Source organism: Anser anser (genome assembly GCF_964211835.1).
Source record: "Anser anser genome assembly, chromosome: 10".
Lineage (NCBI taxonomy): Eukaryota > Metazoa > Chordata > Aves > Anseriformes > Anatidae > Anser > Anser anser.
Window position 1 is genome coordinate 23,045,943 of NC_139730.1, and position 20,081 is coordinate 23,066,023.

At 58.0% G+C, this 20,081-nt stretch overlaps 1 long non-coding RNA gene across 1 annotated transcript in view; it reads right to left on the reverse strand.

The window, feature by feature from the left end:
* Positions 1-754: 754 nt before the first annotated feature.
* The window catches only part of LOC310904900, a 129,173-nt gene continuing 109,846 nt past the window's right edge, over positions 755-20,081 (reverse strand). Inside the window, exon 2 of the long non-coding RNA XR_014588680.1 lies at positions 755-1,501. This is a non-coding gene — a long non-coding RNA (uncharacterized lncRNA). The remainder of the gene's footprint in view (positions 1,502-20,081) is intronic.

Genomic DNA, 20,081 nt, shown 5'->3' on the forward strand with positions numbered 1-20,081 from the left:
CGAAAGATAGGAGGCCTACAGAAAATACTCCCAGTCACTACTTCCTGCCTAACCATCGGAAACCTGGCGCTGATAGGAACCCCATTCCTAGCCGGATTCTACTCAAAAGACCTCATCATCGAAAGCTTAAACACATCATACCTAAATACTTGAGCCCTACTCCTAACCCTTATAGCCACAGCATTCACCGCAACCTACAGCATCCGCATAACCATCCTAGTCCAAGCTGGACAAACCCGAATCCCCCCAATAGTATCAATAAACGAAAACAACCCACTAATCACCGCCCCCCTAACCCGACTCGCCCTAGGCAGCATTACAGCAGGAATAATCATTACCTCTTTCATCACACCAACCAAAACCCCCCCAATAACCATACCCCTTATCACCAAAACCGCTGCCATCCTCATAACAATCCTAGGAATCATCCTAGCCCTAGAACTATCGAACATAACACACACCCTCACTCACCCCAAACCAAACCCCCTCATAAACTTCTCCTCTGCATTAGGGTACTTCAACCCCCTAGTACACCGATTCTTCTCCAAAAACCTACTAGAAAAGGGACAAAACATTGCCCTACACTTGATCGACCTCTCCTGACTCAAAAAAATAGGGCCAGAGGGCCTTGCTGAACTACAAGTAGCCGCAAGCAAAGCCGCAACCTCAATACACACAGGGCTAATTAAGGCCTACCTAGGATCCTTCGCCCTCTCCATCCTGGTAATAATCCTAATAACACACAGACTCACTAATGGCCCCTAACATCCGCAAATCCCATCCCCTACTAAAAATAATCAACAACTCCCTAATCGACCTACCCGCCCCCTCCAACATCTCTGCCTGATGAAACTTCGGCTCCCTTCTAGCCATCTGCTTAGCCACACAAATCCTAACAGGCCTGCTACTAGCCATACACTACACCGCAGACACTTCACTCGCCTTCTCCTCAGTAGCTCACACATGCCGAGACGTCCAGTACGGATGGCTCATCCGCAACCTCCACGCCAACGGTGCTTCGCTCTTCTTTATCTGCATCTACTTACACATCGGACGAGGCCTCTACTACGGCTCCTACCTATACAAAGAAACCTGAAACACAGGAGTAATCCTCCTACTCACCCTAATAGCAACTGCCTTCGTAGGGTATGTCCTACCATGAGGACAAATGTCATTCTGAGGGGCCACCGTAATCACCAACCTATTCTCAGCCATCCCGTACATTGGGCAAACTCTAGTAGAATGAGCCTGAGGAGGATTCTCAGTAGACAATCCAACCTTAACCCGATTCTTCGCCATCCACTTCCTACTGCCCTTCCTAATTGCAGGAATCACCCTAGTCCACCTAACCTTCCTACACGAATCAGGCTCAAATAACCCACTAGGAATCGTATCAGACTGCGACAAAATCCCATTCCACCCATACTTCTCCATTAAAGACAGCTTAGGGCTTACCCTAATAATCACCCCTCTAATAGCACTAGCCCTATTTTCACCGAACCTCCTGGTTCTTGGAATCCTAGTTGGGAGTGGTTGGCCACATGACATGTACAGGATTTTTACCTGTGATTTAGTCTTGACAAGGCTATGTAATTGGTTTACTAACGTCTCATAAGAAAGAAGCATGAGCGGTTAATGCAGTTGGCTTGAAACCCATCCCCAGTGGTGCAAGTGCACTCTCTGAACTCACTGAAGTGCATCCCCAGTGGTGCCAGTGCACTCTCTGCACTCACTGCACTGCATCCCCAGTGGTGCCAGTGCAATCTCTGGACTCACTGCAGAGCATCCCCAGTGGTGCCAGTGCACTCTGTGGACTCACTGTAGTGCATCCCCAGTGGTGCCAGTGCACTCTCTGGACTCACTGCAGTGCATCCCCAGTGGTGTCAGTGCAATCTCTGGACTCACTGCAGTGCATCCCCAGTGGTGCCAGAGCACTCTCTGGACTCACTGCACTGCATCCCCAGTGGTGCCAGTGCACTCACTGGACTGACTGCACTGCATCCCCAGTGGTGCCAGTGTGCTCTCCGGAGTCACAGCACTGCATCCCCAGTGGTGCCAGTGCACTCACTGGACACACTGTACTGCATCACAGGTGGTGCCAGTGCACTCTCTGCACTCACTGCACAGCATCCCCAGTGGTGCCAGTGCATTCACTGGACTCACTGGACTGCATCACCAGTGGTGCCAGTGCACTCTCTGGACTCACTGCACTGCATCCCCAGTGGTGCCAGTGCACTCTCTGGACTCACTGCAGTGCATCCCCAGTGGTGCCAGAGCACTCTCTGGACTCACTGCAGTGCATCCCCAGTGGTGCCAGAGCACTCTCTGGACTCACTGCACTGCATCCCCAGTGGTGCCAGTGCACTCTCTGGACTCACTGCACCGCATCCCCAGTGGTGTCAGTACATTCTCTGGACTCACTGAAGTGCATCCCCAGTGGTGCCAGTGCACTCTCTGGACTCACTAAACTGCATCACCAGTGGTGCCAGTGCACTCTCTGGACTCACTGCACTGCATCCCCAGTGGTGCCAGTGCAATCTCTGGACTCACTGTAGTGCATCCCCAGTGGTGCCAGTGCACTCTCTGGACTCACTGCAGTGCATCCCCAGTGGTGCCAGTGCACTCTCTGGACTCACTGCAGTGCATCCCCAGTGGTGCCAGTGCACTCTCTGGACTCACTGCACTGCATCCCCAGTGGTGCCAGTGCACTCTCTGGACTCACTGCACTGCATCCCCAGTGGTGCCAGTGCACTCTCTGGACTCACTGCACTGCATCCCCACTGCTGCCAGTGCACTCTCTGGACTCACTGCACTGCATCCCCAGTGGTGCCAGTGCACTCTCTGGACTCACTGCACTGCATCCCCAGTGGTGCCAGTGCACTCTCTCGAGTCACTGCACTACATCCCCAGTAGTGCCAGTGCACTCACTGGACTCACTGTACTGCATCATCGGTGGTGCCAGTGCACTCTCTGGACTCACTTCACTGCATCCCCAGTGGTGCCAGTGCACTCTCTGGACTCACTGCACTGCAGGCCCAGTGGTACCAGTGCACTCACTGGACTCACTGTACTGCATCACCAGTGGTGCCAGTGCACTCTCTGGACTCACTGCAGTGCATCCCCAGTGGTTCCAGTGCATTCACTGGACTCACTGTACTGCATCTCCAGTGGTGCCAGTGCACTCTCTGGACTCACTGCACTGCATCCCCAGTGGTGCCAGTGCACTCTCTGGACTCACTGCAGTGCATCCCCAGTGCTGACAGTGCACTCTCTGGACTCACTGAAGTGCATTCTCAGTGGTGCCAGTGCACTCTCTGGGCTCACTGAAGTGCATCCCCAGTGGTGCCAGTACACTCACTGGACTCACTGCACTGCATCCCCAGTGGTGCCAGTGCACTCTCTGGACTCACTGCACTGCATCCCCAGTGGTGCCAGTGCACTCTCTGGACTCACTGTACTGCATCATCGGTGGTGCCAGTGCACTGTCTGGACTCACTGCAGTGCATCCCCAGTGGTGCCAGTGCACTCTCTGCACTCACTTCACTGCATCCCCAGTGGTGCCAGTGCACTCTCTGGACTCACTGCACTGCATCCCCAGTGGTGCCAGTGAAGTCTTTGGACTCACTGCACTGCATCCCCAGTGTTGCCAGTGCACTCTGTGGAGTCACTCAAGTGCATCCCCAGTGGTGCCAGTGCACTCTCTGGACTCACTGCACTGCATGTCCAGTGGTGCCAGTGCACTCTCTGGACTCACTGTACTGCATCCCCACTGGTGCCAGTGCACTATGTGGACTCACTGTACTGCATCCCCAGTGGTGACAGTGCACTCTCTGGACTAACTGCAGTGCATCCCCAGTTGTGCCAGTGCACTCTCTGGACTCACTGCAGTGCATCCCCAGTGGTGCCAGTGCACTCTCTGGTCTCACTGCACTGCATCCCCAGTGGTGCCAGTGCAGTCTCTGGACTCACTGCACTGCATCCCCAGTGGTGCCAGTGCACTGTCTGGACTCACTGCAGTGCATTCCCAGTGGTGCCAGTGCACTCTCTGGACTCACTGTACTGCACCCCCAGTGGTGCCAGTGCACTCACTGGACTGACTGCACTGCATCCCCAGTGGTGCCAGTGCGCTCTCTGGAGTCACAGCACTGCATCCCCAGTGGTGCCAGTGCACTCACTGGACTCACTGCACTGCATCACAGGTGGTGCCAGTGCACTCTCTGGACTCACTGCAGTGAATCCCCGGTGGTGCCAGTGTACTCTCTGCAGTCACTGCACTGCATCCCCAGTGGTGCCAGTGCACTCACTGGACTCACTGAAGTGCATCCCCAGTGGTGCCAGTGAACTCTCTGGACTCACTGCACTGCATCCCCAGTGGTGCCAGTGTACTCTCTGGACTCACTGCAGTGCATCCCCACTGGTGCCAGTGTACTCTCTGGACTCACTGCACTGCATCCCCAGTGGTGCCAGTGCACTCTCTGGACTCACTGCACTGCATCCCCAGTGGTGTCAGTGCACTCTCTGGACTCACTGAAGTGCATCCCCAGTTGTGCCAGTGCACTCTCTGGACTCAATGCACTGCATCCCCAGTGGTGCCAGTGCACTCTCTGGACTCAGTGCACTGCATCCCCAGTGGTGCCAGTGCAATCTCTGGACTCACTGTAGTGCATCCCCAGTGGTGCCAGTGCACTCTCTGGACTCACTGTACTGCATCACCAGTGGTGCCAGTGCACTCTCTGGACTCACTGCAGTGCATCCCCAGTGGTGCCAGTGCACTCTCTGGACTCACTGCACTGCAGCCCCGGTGGTGCCAGTGCAATCTCTGGACTCACTGCACTGCATCCCCAGTGGTGCCAGTGCACTCTCTGGACTCACTGCACTGCATCTCCAGTTTTGCCAGTGAAGTCGTTGGACTCACTGCACTGCATCCCCAGTGGTGCCAGTGCACTCTCTGGAGTCACTGAAGTGCATCCCCAGTGGTGCCAGTGCACTCTCTGGACTCACTGCACTGCATGCCCAGTGGTGCCACTGCACTCTCTGGACTCACTGTACTGCATCCCCACTGGCACCAGTGCACTCTGTGGACTCACTGTACTGCATCCCCAGTGGTGACAGTGCACTCTCTGGACTCACTGCAGTGCATCCCCAGTTGTGCCAGTGCACTCTCTAGACTCACTGCACTTCATCCCCAGTGGTGCCAGTGCACTCTCTGGACTCACTGCAGTGCATCCACAGTGGTGCCAGTGCACTCACTGGACTCACTGCAGTGCATTCTCTCTGGTGCCAGTGCACTCTCTGGACTCACTGCACTGCATCCCCAGTGCTGCCAGTGCACTCTCTGGACTCACTGCACTGCATCCCCAGTGGTGCCAGTGCATTCTCTGGACTCACAGCACTGCATCACCAGTGGTGCCAGTGCACTCTCTGGACTCACTGAGGTGCATCCCCAGTGGTGCCAGTGCAATCTCTGGACTCACTGAGGTGCATCCCCAGTGGTGCCAGTGCAATCTCTGGACTCACTGCAGTGCATCCCCAGTGGTGCCAGTGCACACTCTGGACTCACTGCACTGCATCCCCAGTGGTGCCAGTGCACTCTCTGGACTCACTGCACTGCATCCCCAGTGGAGCCCGTGCACTCTCTGGACTCACTGAAGTGCATCCCCAGTGGTGCCAGTGCCCTCTCTGGACTCACTGCAGTGCATCCCCGTTGGTGCCAGTGCACTCTCTGGACTCACTGCAGTGCATCCCCAGTGGTGCCAGTGCACTCTCTGGACTCACTGAAGTGCATTCTCAGTGGTGCCAGTGCACTCTCTGGACTCACTGCACTGCATCCCCAGTGGTGCCAGTACACTCACAGGACTGACTGCACTGCATCCCCAGTGGAGCCAGTGCGCTCTCTGGACTCACTGCACTGCATCCCCATTGGTGCCAGTGCATTCTCTGGACTCACCGCACTGCACCCTGAGTGGTGCCAGTGCACTCTCTGGACTCACTGCATTGCATCCCCAGTGGTGCCAGTGCACTCTCTGGACTCACTGTACTGCATCCCCAGTGTTGCCAGTGCACTCTCAGGAGTAACTGCAGTGCATCCCCAGTGGTGCCAAAGCACTCTCTGGACTCACTGCACTGCATCCCCAGTGGTGCCAGTGTACTCACTGGACTCACTGCACTGCATTCCCCAGTGGTGCTAGTGCACTCTCTGGACTCACTGCAGTGCATCCCCAGTGGTGCCAGTGCACTCTCTGGACTCACTGAAGTGCATTCTCAGTGGTTCCAGTGCACTCTGTGGACTCACTGCAGTGCATCCCCAGTGGTGCCAGTGCGCTCTCTGGAGTCACTGCAGTGCATCCCCAGTGGTGCCAGTGCACTCTCTGGACTCACTGCACTGCATTCCCAGTGCTGCCAGTGCACTCTCTGGACACACTGCACTGCATCCCCAGTGGTGCCAGTGCACTCTCTGGACTCACTGCAGTGCATCCCCAGTGGTGCCAGTGCACTCTCTGGACTCACTGCACTGCATCCCCAGTGGTGCCACTGCACTCTCTGGACTCACTGCAGTGCATCCCCAGTGGTGCCAGTGCACTCTCTGGACTCACTGCAGTGCATCCCCACTGCTGCCACTGCACTCTCTGGACTCACAGAAGTGCATCCCCAGTGGTGTCAGTGCACTCTCTGGAGTGACTGCAGTGCATCCCCAGTGGTGCCAGTGCACTCTCTGGACTCACTGCACTGCATCCCCAGTGGTGCCAATGCACTCTCTGGACTCACTGCACTGCATCCCCAGTGGTGCCAGTGCACTCACTGGACTCACTGCACTGCATCCCAAGTGGTACCAGTGCACTCTCTGGACTCACTGCACTGCATCCCCAGTGGTGCCAGTGCACTCTCTCGAGTCACTGCATTACATCCCCAGTGGTGCCAGTGCACTCACTGGACTCACTGTACTGCATTCCCAGTGGTGCTAGTGCACTCTCTGGACTCACTGCAGTGCATCCCCAGTGGTGCCAGTGCACTCTTTGGACTCACTGAAGTGCATTCTCAGTGGTGCCAGTGCACTCTCTGGACTCACTGCACTGCATCCCCAGTGGTGCCAGTGCACTCTCTGGACTCACTGAAGTGCATTCTCAGTGGTGCCAGTGCACTCTCTGGACTCACTGCAGTGCATCCCCAGTGGTGCCAGTACACTCACTGGACTCACTGCACTGCATCCCCAGTGGTGCCAGTGCACTCTCTGGACTCACTGCACTGCATCCCCAGTGGTGCCAGTGCACTCTCTGGACTCACTGCACTGCATCCCCAGTGCTGCCTGTGCACTCTCTGGACTCACTGCACTGCATCCCCAGTGGTGTCACGGCACTCTCTGGACTCACTGCACTGCATCCCCAGTTGTGCCAGTGCACTCTCTGGACTCACTGCACTGCATACCCAGTGGTGCCAGTGCACTCACTGGACTCACTGCAGTGCATTCCCTCTGGTGCCAGTGCACTCTCTGGACTCACTGCAGTGCATCCCCAGTGGTGCCAGTGCACTCTCTGGACCCACTGCACTGCATCCCCAGTGGTGCCAGTGCACTCTCTGGACTCCCTGCAGTGCATCACCTGTGGTGCCAGTGCACTCTCTGGACTCACTGAAGTGCATCCCCAGTGGTGCCAGTGCAATCTCTGGACTCACTGCACTGAATTCCCAGTCGTGCCAGTGCACACTCTGGACTCACTGCACTGCATCCCCAGTGGTGCCAGTGCACTCTCTGGACTCACTGCACTGCAACCCCAGTGTTGCCAGTGCACTCTCTGGACTCACTGCACTGCATCCCCAGTGGTGCCAGTGCACTCTCTGGACTCACTTCAGTGCATCCCCAGTGGTGCCAGAGCACTCTCTGGACTCACTGCACTGCATCCCCAGTGGTGCCAGTATACTCTCTGGACGCACTGCACTGCAGCCCCAGTGGTGCCAGTGCACTCTCTGGACTCACTGCACTGCATCCCCAGTATTGCCAGTGCACTCTCTGGACTCACTGCACTGCATCCCCAGTGCTGCCAGTGCACTCTCTGGACTCACTGCACTGCATCCCCAGCGGTGCTACTGCACTCTCTGGACTCACTGCACTGCATGTCCAGTGGTGCCAGTGCACTCTCTGCACTCACTGCACTGCATTCCCAGTGGTGCCAGTGCACTCTCTGGACTCACTGCAGTGCATTCCCTCTGGTGCATGTGCACTCTCTGGACTCACTGCACTGCATCCCCAGTGGTGCCAGTGCACTCTCTGGACTCACTGCAGTGCATCCCCAGTGGTGCCAGTGCACTCTCTGGACTCACTGCAGTGCATCACCAGTGGTGCCAGTGCACTCTCTGGACTCACTGAAGTGCATCCCCAGTGGTGCCAGTGCACTCTCTGGACTCACTGCACTGCATCCCCAGTGGTGACAGTGCACTCTCTGGACTCACTGCACTGCATCCCCAGTGGTGCCAGAGCACTCTCTGGACTCACTGCACTGCATCCTCTGTGCTGCCAGTGCACTCTCTGGACTCACTGCACTGCATCCCCAGTGGTGCCAGTGCACTCTCTGGACTCACTGTACTGCATCCCCAGTGGAGCGCGTGCACTCTCTGGACTCACTGAAGTGCATCCCCAGTGGTGCCAGTGCACTCTCTGGACTCACTGCAGTGCATCACCAGTGGTGCCAGTGCACTCTGTGGACTCACTGCAGTGCATCCCCAGTGGTGCCAGTGCACTCTCTGGACTCACTGAAGGGCATTCTCAGTGGTGCCAGTGCACTCTCTGGACTCACTGCAGTGTTTCCCCAGTGGTGCCAGTACACTCACTGGACTGACTGCACTGCATCCCCAGTGGTGCCAGTGCACTCTCTGGACTCACCGCACCGCATCCCCAGTGGTGCCAGTGCACTCTCTGGAGTAACTGCAGTGCATCACCAGTGGTGCCAGTGCACTCTCTGGACTCACTGCAGTGCATCCCCAGTGGTGCCAGTGCACTCTCTGGACTCACTGCACTGCATCCCCAGTGGTGCCAGTGCACTCTCTGGACTCACTGCAGTGCATCCCCAGTGGTGTCAGTGCACTCTCTGGACTCACTGCACTGCATCCCCAGTGGTGCTAGTGCACTCTCTGGACTCACTGCACTGCATCCCCAGTGGTGCCAGTGCACTCTCTGGACTCACTGAAGTGCATTCTCAGTGGTGCCAGTGCACTCTGTGGACTCACCGGGGTGCATCCCCAGTGGTGCCAGTGCGCTCTCTGGACTCACTGCAGTGCATCCCCAGTGGTGCCAGTGCACTCTCTGGACTCACTGCACTGCATCCCCAGTGCTGCCAGTGCACTCTCTGGAATCACTGCACTGCATCCCAGTGGTGCCAGTGCACTCTCTGGACTCACTGCACTGCATCCCCAGTGGTGCCAGTGCACTCTCTGGACTCACTGCAGTGCATCCCCAGTGGTGCCAGTGCACTCTCTGGACTCACTGCAGTGCATCCCCAGTGGTACCAGTCCACTCTGTGGACTCACTGCAGTGCATCCCCAGTGGTGCCAGTGCACTCTCTGGACTCACTGCACTGCATCCCCAGTGGTGCCAATGCACTCTCTGGACTCACTGCACTGCATCCCCAGTGGTGCCAGTGCACTCTCTGGAGTCACTGCACTGCATCCCCAGTGGTGCTAGTGCACTCTGTGGACTCACTGCAGTGCATCCCCAGTGGTGCCAGTGCACTCTCTGGACTCACTGAAGGGCATTCTCAGTGGTGCCAGTGCACTCTCTGGACTCACTGAAGTGCATCCCCAGTGGTGCCAGTACACTCACTGGACTGACTGCACCGCATCCCCAGTGGTGCCAGTGCACTCTCTGGAGTAACTGCAGTGCATCACCAGTGGTGCCAGTGCACTCTCTGGACTCACTGCACTGCATCCCCAGTGGTGCCAGTGCACTCTCTGGACTCACTGCACTGCATCCCCAGTGGTGCCAGAGCACTCTCTGGACTCACTGCAGTGCATCCCCAGTGGTGCCAGTGCACTCTCTGGACTCACTGCACTGCATCCCCAGTGGTACCAGTCCACTCTGTGGACTCACTGCAGTGCATCCCCAGTGGTGCCAGTGCACTCTCTGGACTCACTGCACTGCATCCCCAGTGGTGCCAATGCACTCTCTGGACTCACTGCACTGCATCCCCAGTGGTGCCAGTGCACTCTCTGGACTCACTGCAGTGCATCCCCAGTGGTGCCAGTGCACTCTCTGGAGTCACTGCACTGCATCCCCAGTGGTGCTAGTGCACTCTGTGGACTCACTGCAGTGCATCCCCAGTGGTGCCAGTGCACTCTCTGGACTCACTGAAGGGCATTCTCAGTGGTGCCAGTGCACTCTCTGGACTCACTGAAGTGCATCCCCAGTGGTGCCAGTACACTCACTGGACTGACTGCACCGCATCCCCAGTGGTGCCAGTGCACTCTCTGGAGTAACTGCAGTGCATCACCAGTGGTGCCAGTGCACTCTCTGGACTCACTGCACTGCATCCCCAGTGGTGCCACTGCACTCTCTGGACTCACTGCACTGCATCCCAAGTGGTGCCAGAGCACTCTCTGGACTCACTGCAGTGCATCCCCAGTGGTGCCAGTGCACTCTCTGGACTCACTGCACTGCATCCCCAGTGGTGCCAGTGCACTCTCTGGACTCACTGCACTGCATCCCCAGTGGTGCCAATGCACTCTCTGGGCTCACTGCAGTGCATCCCCAGTGGTGCCAGTGCACTCTCTTGACTCACTGCACTGCATCCCCAGGGTGCCAGTGCACTCACTGGATTCACTGCACTGCATCCCCAGTGGTGCTAGTGCACTCTCTGGACTCACTGCAGTGCATCCCCAGTGGTACCAGTGCACTCTCTGGACTCACTGAAGTGCATTCTCAGTGGTGCCAGTGCACTCTGTGGACTCACTGCAGTGCATCCCCAGTGGTGCCAGTGCGCTCTCTGGACTCACTGCAGTGCATCCCCAGTGGTGCCAGTGCACTCTCTGGACTCACTGCACTGCATCCCCAGTGCTGCCAGTGCACTCTCTGGACTCACTGCACTGCATCCCCAGTGGTGCCAGTGTATTCTCTGGACTCACTGCACTGCATCCCCAGTGGTGCCAGTGCACTCTCTGGACTCACTGCAGTGCATCCCCAGTGGTACCAGTGAACTCTGTGGACTCACTGCAGTGCATCCCCAGTGGTGCCAGTGCACTCTCTGGACTCACTGCACTGCATCTCCAGTGGTGCCAATGCACTCTCTGGACTCACTGCACTGCATCCCCAGTGGTGCCAGTGCACTCTCTGGACTCACTGCACTGCATCCCAAGTGGTGCCAGTGCACTCTCTGGAGTCACTGCACTGCATCCCCAGTGGTGCCAGTGCACTCTCTCGAGTCACTGCACTACATCCCCAGTGGTGCCAGTGCACTCACTGGACTCACTGTACTGCATCATCAGTGGTGCCAGTGCACTCTCTGGACTCACTGCACTGCATCCCCAGTGGTGCCAGAGCACTCGCTGGACTCACTGCAGTGCATCCCCAGTGGTGTCAGTGCACTCTCTGGACTCACTGCACTGCATCCCCAGTGGTGCCAGTGCACTCTCTGGACTCACTGAAGGGCATCCCCAGTGGTGCCAGTGCACTCTCTGGACTCCCGGCACCGCATCCCCAGTGGTGCCAGTGCACTCTCTGGGCTCACTGCAGTGCATCCCCAGTGGTGCCAGTGCACTCTCTTGACTCACTGCACTGCATCCCCAGTTGTGCCAGTGCACTCTCTGGATTCACTGCACTGCATCCCCAGTGGTGCTAGTGCACTCTCTGGACTCACTGCAGTGCATCCCCAGTGGTACCAGTGCACTCTCTGGACTCACTGAAGTGCATTCTCAGTGGTGCCAGTGCACTCTGTGGACTCACTGCAGTGCATCGCCAGTGGTGCCAGTGCGCTCTCTGGACTCACTGCAGTGCATCCCCAGTGGTGCCAGTGCACTCTCTGGACTCACTGCACTGCATCCCCAGTGCTGCCAGTGCACTCTCTGGACTCACTGCACTGCATCCCAGTGGTGCCAGTGCACTCTCTGGACTCACTGCACTGCATCCCCAGTGGTGCCAGTGCACTCTCTGGACTCACTGCACTGCATCCCCAGTGGTGCCAGAGCACTCTCTGGACTCACTGCAGTGCATCCCCAGTGGTGCCAGTGCACTCTCTGGACTCACTGCACTGCATCCCCAGTGGTGCCAGTGCACTCTCTGGACTCACTGCAGTGCATCCCCAGTGGTGCCAGTGCACTCTCTGGGCTCACTGCAGTGCATCCCCAGTGGTGCCAGTGCACTCTCTTGACTCACTGCACTGCATCCCCAGTGGTGCCAGTGCACTCACTGGATTCACTGCACTGCATCCCCAGTGGTGCTAGTGCACTCTCTGGACTCACTGCAGTGCATCCCCAGTGGTACCAGTGCACTCTCTGGACTCACTGAAGTGCATTCTCAGTAGTGCCAGTGCACTCTGTGGACTCACTGCAGTGCATCCCCAGTGGTGCCAGTGCGCTCTCTGGACTCACTGCAGTGCATCCCCAGTGGTGCCAGTGCACTCTCTGGACTCACTGCACTGCATCCCCAGTGCTGCCAGTGCACTCTCTGGACTCACTGCACTGCATCCCCAGTGGTGCCAGTGCACTCTCTGGACTCACTGCACTGCATCCCCAGTGGTGTAAGTGCACTCTCTGGACTCACTGCAGTGCATCCCCAGTGGTGCCAGTGCACTCTCTGGACTCACTGCACTGCATCCCCAGTGGTACCAGTGCACTCTGTGGACTCACTGCAGTGCATCCCCAGTGGTGCCAGTGCACTCTCTGGACTCACTGCACTGCATCTCCAGTGGTGCCAATGCACTCTCTGGACTCACTGCACTGCATCCCCAGTGGTGCCAGTGCACTCTCTGGACTCACTGCACTGCATCCCCAGTGGTGCCAGTGCACTCTCTGGACTCACTGCAGTGCATCCCCAGTGGTGCCAGTGCACTCTCTGGACTCACTGCACTGCATCCCCAGTGGTGCCAGTGCACTCACTGGACTCACTATACTGCATCCCCAGTGGTGCCAGTGCACTCTCTGGACTCACTGCACTGCATCCCCAGTGTTGCCAGTGCATTCACTGGACTCACTGTACTGCATCTGCAGTGGTGCCAGTGCACTCTCTGGGCTCACTGCAGTGCATCCCCAGTGGTGCCAGTGCACTCTCTGGACTCACTGCTGTGCATCCCCACTGGTGCCAGTGCACTCACTGGATTCACTGCACTACATTCCCAGTGGTGCTAGTGCACTCTCTGGACTCACTGCAGTGCATCCCCAGTGGTGCCAGTATACTCTCTGGACGCACTGCACTGCAGCCCCAGTGGTGCCAGTGCACTCTCTGGACTCACTGCACTGCATCCCCAGTGGTGCCAGTGCGCTCTCTGGACTCACTGAAGTGCATTCTCAGTGGTGCCAGTGCACTCTCTGGACTCACTGCAGTGCATCCCCAGTGGTGCCAGTACACTCTCTGGACTCACTGCACTGCATCCCCAGTGGTGCTAGTGCACTCTGTGGACTCACTGCAGTGCATCCCCAGTGGTGCCAGTGCACTCTCTGGACTCACTGAAGGGCATTCTCAGTGGTGCCAGTGCACTCTCTGGACTCACTGCAGTGCATCACCAGTGGTGCCAGTGCACTCTCTGGACTCACCGCACCGCATCCCCAGTGGTGCCAGTGCACTCTCTGGAGTAACTGCAGTGCATCACCAGTGGTGCCAGTGCACTCTCTGGACTCACTGCACTGCATCCCCAGTGGTGCCAGTGCACTCTCTGGACTCACTGAAGGGCATTCTCAGTGGTGCCAGTGCACTCTCTGGACTCACTGCAGTGCATCACCAGTGGTGCCAGTGCACTCTCTGGACTCACCGCACCGCATCCCCAGTGGTGCCAGTGCACTCTCTGGAGTAACTGCAGTGCATCACCAGTGGTGCCAGTGCACTCTCTGGACTCACTGCACTGCATCCCCAGTGGTGCCAGTGCACTCTCTGGACTCACCGCACCGCATCCCCAGTGGTGCCAGTGCACTCTCTGGAGTAACTGCAGTGCATCACCAGTGGTGCCAGTGCACTCTCTGGACTCACCGCACCGCATCCCCAGTGGTGCCAGTGCACTCTCTGGAGTAACTGCACTGCATCCCCAGTGGTGCCAGTGCACTCTCTGGACTCACTGCACTGCATCCCCAGTGGTGCCAGAGCACTCTCTGGACTCTCTGCACTGCATCCCCAGTGCTGCCTGTGCACTCTCTGGACTCACTGCACTGCATCCCCAGTGGTGCCACTGAACTCTCTGGACTCACTGCACTGCATCCCCAGTGGTGCCAGTGCACTCCCTGCACTCACTGCACTGCATCCCCAGTGGTGCCAGTGCACTCACTGGACTCACTGCAGTGCATTCCCTCTGGTGCCAGTGCACTCTCTGGACTCACTGCACTGCATCCCCAGTGGTGCCAGTGCACTCTCTGGACTCACTGCAGTGCATCCCCAGTGGTGCCAGTGCACTCTCTGGACTCACTGCAGTGCATCCCCAGTGGTGCCAGTGCACTCTCTGGACTCACTGAAGTGCATCCCCCGTGGTGCCAGTGCGATCTCTGGACTCACTGCACTGCATTCCCAGTGGTGCCAGTGCACACTCTGGACTCACTGCACTGCATCCCCAGTGGTGCCAGTGCACTCTCTGGACTCACTGCAGTGCATCCCCAGTGTTGCCAGTGCACTCTCTGGACTCACTGCACTGCATCCCCAGTGGTGCTAGTGCACTCTGTGGACTCACTGCACTGCATCCCCAGTGGTGCCAGAGCACTCTCTGGACTCACTGCACTGCATCCCCAGTGGAGCCAGTGCACTCTCTGGACTCACTGCACTGCATCCCCAGTGGTGCCAGTGCACTCTCTGGACTCACTGCAGTGCATCCCCAGTGGAGCCCGTGCACTCTCTGGACTCACTGAAGTGCATTCCCAGTGGTGCCAGCGCACTCTCTGGACTCACTGCACTGCATCCCCAGTGGTGCCAGTGCACTCTGTGGACTCACTGCAGTGCATCCCCAGTGGTGCCAGTGCACTCTCTGGACTCACTGAAGTGCATTCTCAGTGGTGCCAGTGCACTCTCTGGACTCACTGCAGTGCATCCGCAGTGGTGCCAGTGCACTCTCTGGACCCACTGCACTGCATCCCCAGTGGTGCCAGTGCACTCTCTGGACTCACTGCAGTGCATCACCTGTGGTGCCAGTGCACTCTCTGGACTCACTGAAGTGCATCCCCAGTGGTGCCAGTGCAATCTCTGGACTCACTGCACTGCATTCCCAGTCGTGCCAGTGCACACTCTGGACTCACTGCACTGCATCCCCAGTGGTGCCAGTGCACTCTCTGGACTCACTGCACTGCAACCCCAGTGTTGCCAGTGCACTCTCTGGACTCACTGCACTGCATCCCCAGTGGTGCCAGTGCACTCTGTGGACTCACTTCAGTGCATCCCCAGTGGTGCCAGAGCACTCTCTGGACTCACTGCACTGCATCCCCAGTGGTGCCAGTACACTCTCTGGACTCACTGCACTGCAGCCCCAGTGGTGCCAGTGCACTCTCTGGACTGACTGCACTGCATCCCCAGTATTGCCAGTGCACTCTCTGGACTCACTGCAGTGCATTCCCTCTGGTGCCAGTGCACTCTCTGGACTCACTGCACTGCATCCCCAGTGGTGCCACTGAACTCTCTGGACTCACTGCACTGCATCCCCAGTGGTGCCAGTGCACTCCCTGCACTCACTGCACTGCATCCCCAGTGGTGCCAGTGCACTCACTGGACTCACTGCAGTGCATTCCCTCTGGTGCCAGTGCACTCTCTGGACTCACTGCACTGCATCCCCAGTGGTGCCAGTGCACTCTCTGGACTCACTGCAGTGCATCCCCAGTGGTGCCAGTGCACTCTCTGGACTCACTGCAGTGCATCCCCAGTGGTGCCAGTGCACTCTCTGGACTCACTGAAGTGCATCCCCCGTGGTGCCAGTGCGATCTCTGGACTCACTGCACTGCATTCCCAGTGGTGCCAGTGCACACTCTGGACTCACTGCACTGCATCCCCAGTGGTGCCAGTGCACTCTCTGGACTCACTGTAGTGCATCCCCAGTGTTGCCAGTGCACTCTCTGGACTCACTGCACTGCATCCCCAGTGGTGCTAGTGCACTCTGTGGACTCACTGCACTGCATCCCCAGTGGTGCCAGAGCACTCTCTGGACTCACTGCACTGCATCCCCAGTGGAGCCAGTGCACTCTCTGGACTCACTGCACTGCATCCCCAGTGGTGCCAGTGCACTCTCTGGACTCACTGCAGTGCATCCCCAGTGGAGCCCGTGCACTCTCTGGACTCACTGAAGTGCATTCCCAGTGGTGCCAGCGCACTCTCTGGACTCACTGCACTGCATCCCCAGTGGTGCCAGTGCACTCTGTGGACTCACTGCAGTGCATCCCCAGTGGTGCCAGTGCACTCTCTGGACTCACTGAAGTGCATTCTCAGTGGTGCCAGTGCACTCTCTGGACTCACTGCAGTGCATCCGCAGTGGTGCCAGTGCACTCTCTGGACCCACTGCACTGCATCCCCAGTGGTGCCAGTGCACTCTCTGGACTCACTGCAGTGCATCACCTGTGGTGCCAGTGCACTCTCTGGACTCACTGAAGTGCATCCCCAGTGGTGCCAGTGCAATCTCTGGACTCACTGCACTGCATTCCCAGTCGTGCCAGTGCACACTCTGGACTCACTGCACTGCATCCCCAGTGGTGCCAGTGCACTCTCTGGACTCACTGCACTGCAACCCCAGTGTTGCCAGTGCACTCTCTGGACTCACTGCACTGCATCCCCAGTGGTGCCAGTGCACTCTGTGGACTCACTTCAGTGCATCCCCAGTGGTGCCAGAGCACTCTCTGGACTCACTGCACTGCATCCCCAGTGGTGCCAGTACACTCTCTGGACTCACTGCACTGCAGCCCCAGTGGTGCCAGTGCACTCTCTGGACTGACTGCACTGCATCCCCAGTATTGCCAGTGCACTCTCTGGACTCACTGCAGTGCATTCCCTCTGGTGCCAGTGCACTCTCTGGACTCACTGCACTGCATCCCCAGTGGTGCCAGTGCACTCTCTGGACTCACTGCACTGCATCCCCAGTGGTGCCAGTGCACTCACTGGACTCACTGCACTGCATCCCAAGTGGTACCAGTGCACTCTCTGGACTCACTGCACTGCATCCCCAGTGGTGCCAGTGCACTCTCTCGAGTCACTGCATTACATCCCCAGTGGTGCCAGTGCACTCACTGGACTCACTGTACTGCATTCCCAGTGGTGCTAGTGCACTCTCTGGACTCACTGAAGTGCATTCTCAGTGGTGCCAGTGCACTCTCTGGACTCACTGCACTGCATCCCCAGTGCTGCCTGTGCACTCTCTGGACTCACTGCACTGCATCCCCAGTGGTGTCACTGCACTCTCTGGACTCACTGCACTGCATCCCCAGTTGTGCCAGTGCACTCTCTGCACTCACTGCACTGCATACCCAGTGGTGCCAGTGCACTCACTGGACTCACTGCAGTGCATTCCCTCTGGTGCCAGTGCACTCTCTGGACTCACTGCAGTGCATCCCCAGTGGTGCCAGAGCACTCTCTGGACTCACTGCACTGCATCCCCAGTGGTGCCAGTATACTCTCTGGACTCACTGCACTGCAGCCCCAGTGGTGCCAGTGCACTCTCTGGACTCACTGCACTGCATCCCCAGTATTGCCAGTGCACTCTCTGGACTCACTGCACTGCATCCCCAGTGCTGCCAGTGCACTCTCTGGACTCACTGCACTGCATCCCCAGTGGTGCCAGTGCACTCTCTGGACTCACTGCACTGCATCCCCAGTGGTGCCAGTGCACTCTCTGCACTCACTGCACTGCATCCCCAGTGGTGCCAGTGCACTCTCTGGACTCACTGCAGTGCATTCCCTCTGGTGCCAGTGCACTCTCTGGACTCACTGCACTGCATCCCCAGTGGTGCCAGTGCACTCTCTGGACTCACTGCAGTGCATCCCCAGTGGTGCCAGTGCACTCTCTGGACTCACTGCAGTGCATCACCAGTGGTGCCAGTGCACTCTCTGGACTCACTGAAGTGCATCCCCAGTGGTGCCAGTGCACTCTCTGGACTCACTGCACTGCATCCCCAGTGGTGCCAGTGCACTCTCTGGACTCACTGCACTGCATCCCCAGTGGTGCCAGAGCACTCTCTGGACTCACTGCACTGCATCCTCTGTGCTGCCAGTGCACTCTCTGGACTCACTGCACTGCATCCCCAGTGGTGCCAGTGCACTCTCTGGACTCACTGTACTGCATACCCAGTGGAGCGCGTGCACTCTCTGGACTCACTGAAGTGCATCCCCAGTGGTGCCAGTGCACTCTCTGGACTCACTGCACTGCATCCCCAGTGGTGCTAGTGCACTCTGTGGACTCACTGCAGTGCATCCCCAGTGGTGCCAGTGCACTCTCTGGACTCACTGAAGGGCATTCTCAGTGGTGCCAGTGCACTCTCTGGACTCACTGCAGTGTTTCCCCAGTGGTGCCAGTACACTCACTGGACTGACTGCACTGCATCCCCAGTGGTGCCAGTGCACTCTCTGGACTCACTGCACTGCATCCCCAGTGGTGCCAGTGCACTCTCTGGACTCACTGCACTGCATCCCCAGTGGTGCCAGAGCACTCTCTGGACTCACTGCAGTGCATCCCCAGTGGTGCCAGTGCACTCTCTGGACTCACTGCACTGCATCCCCAGTGGTACCAGTCCACTCTGTGGACTCACTGCAGTGCATCCCCAGTGGTGCCAGTGCACTCTCTGGACTCACTGCACTGCATCCCCAGTGGTGCCAATGCACTCTCTGGACTCACTGCACTGCATCCCCAGTGGTGCCAGTGCACTCTCTGGACTCACTGAAGTGCATCCCCAGTGGTGCCAGTGCACTCTGTGGACTCACTTCAGTGCATCCCCAGTGGTGCCAGAGCACTCTCTGGACTCACTGCACTGCATCCCCAGTGGTGCCAGTACACTCTCTGGACTCACTGCACTGCAGCCCCAGTGGTGCCAGTGCACTCTCTGGACTGACTGCACTGCATCCCCAGTATTGCCAGTGCACTCTCTGGACTCACTGCAGTGCATTCCCTCTGGTGCCAGTGCACTCTCTGGACTCACTGCACTGCATCCCCAGTGGTGCCAGTGCACTCTCTGGACTCACTGCAGTGCATCCCCAGTGGTGCCAGTGCACTCACTGGACTCACTGCACTGCATCCCAAGTGGTACCAGTGCACTCTCTGGACTCACTGCACTGCATCCCCAGTGGTGCCAGTGCACTCTCTCGAGTCACTGCATTACATCCCCAGTGGTGCCAGTGCACTCACTGGACTCACTGTACTGCATTCCCAGTGGTGCTAGTGCACTCTCTGGACTCACTGAAGTGCATTCTCAGTGGTGCCAGTGCACTCTCTGGACTCACTGCACTGCATCCCCAGTGCTGCCTGTGCACTCTCTGGACTCACTGCACTGCATCCCCAGTGGTGTCACTGCACTCTCTGGACTCACTGCACTGCATCCCCAGTTGTGCCAGTGCACTCTCTGCACTCACTGCACTGCATACCCAGTGGTGCCAGTGCACTCACTGGACTCACTGCAGTGCATTCCCTCTGGTGCCAGTGCACTCTCTGGACTCACTGCAGTGCATCCACAGTGGTGCCAGTGCACTCTCTGGACCCACTGCACTGCATCCCCAGTGGTGCCAGTGCGCTCTCTGGACTCACTGCAGTGCATCCCCAGTGGTGCCAGTGCACTCTCTGGACTCACTGAAGTGCATCCCCAGTGGTGCCAGTGCACTCTCTGGACTCACTGCACTGCAACCCCAGTGTTGCCAGTGCACTCTCTGGACTCACTGCACTGCAACCCCAGTGGTGCCAGTGCACTCTCTGGACTCACTTCAGTGCATCCCCAGTGGTGCCAGAGCACTC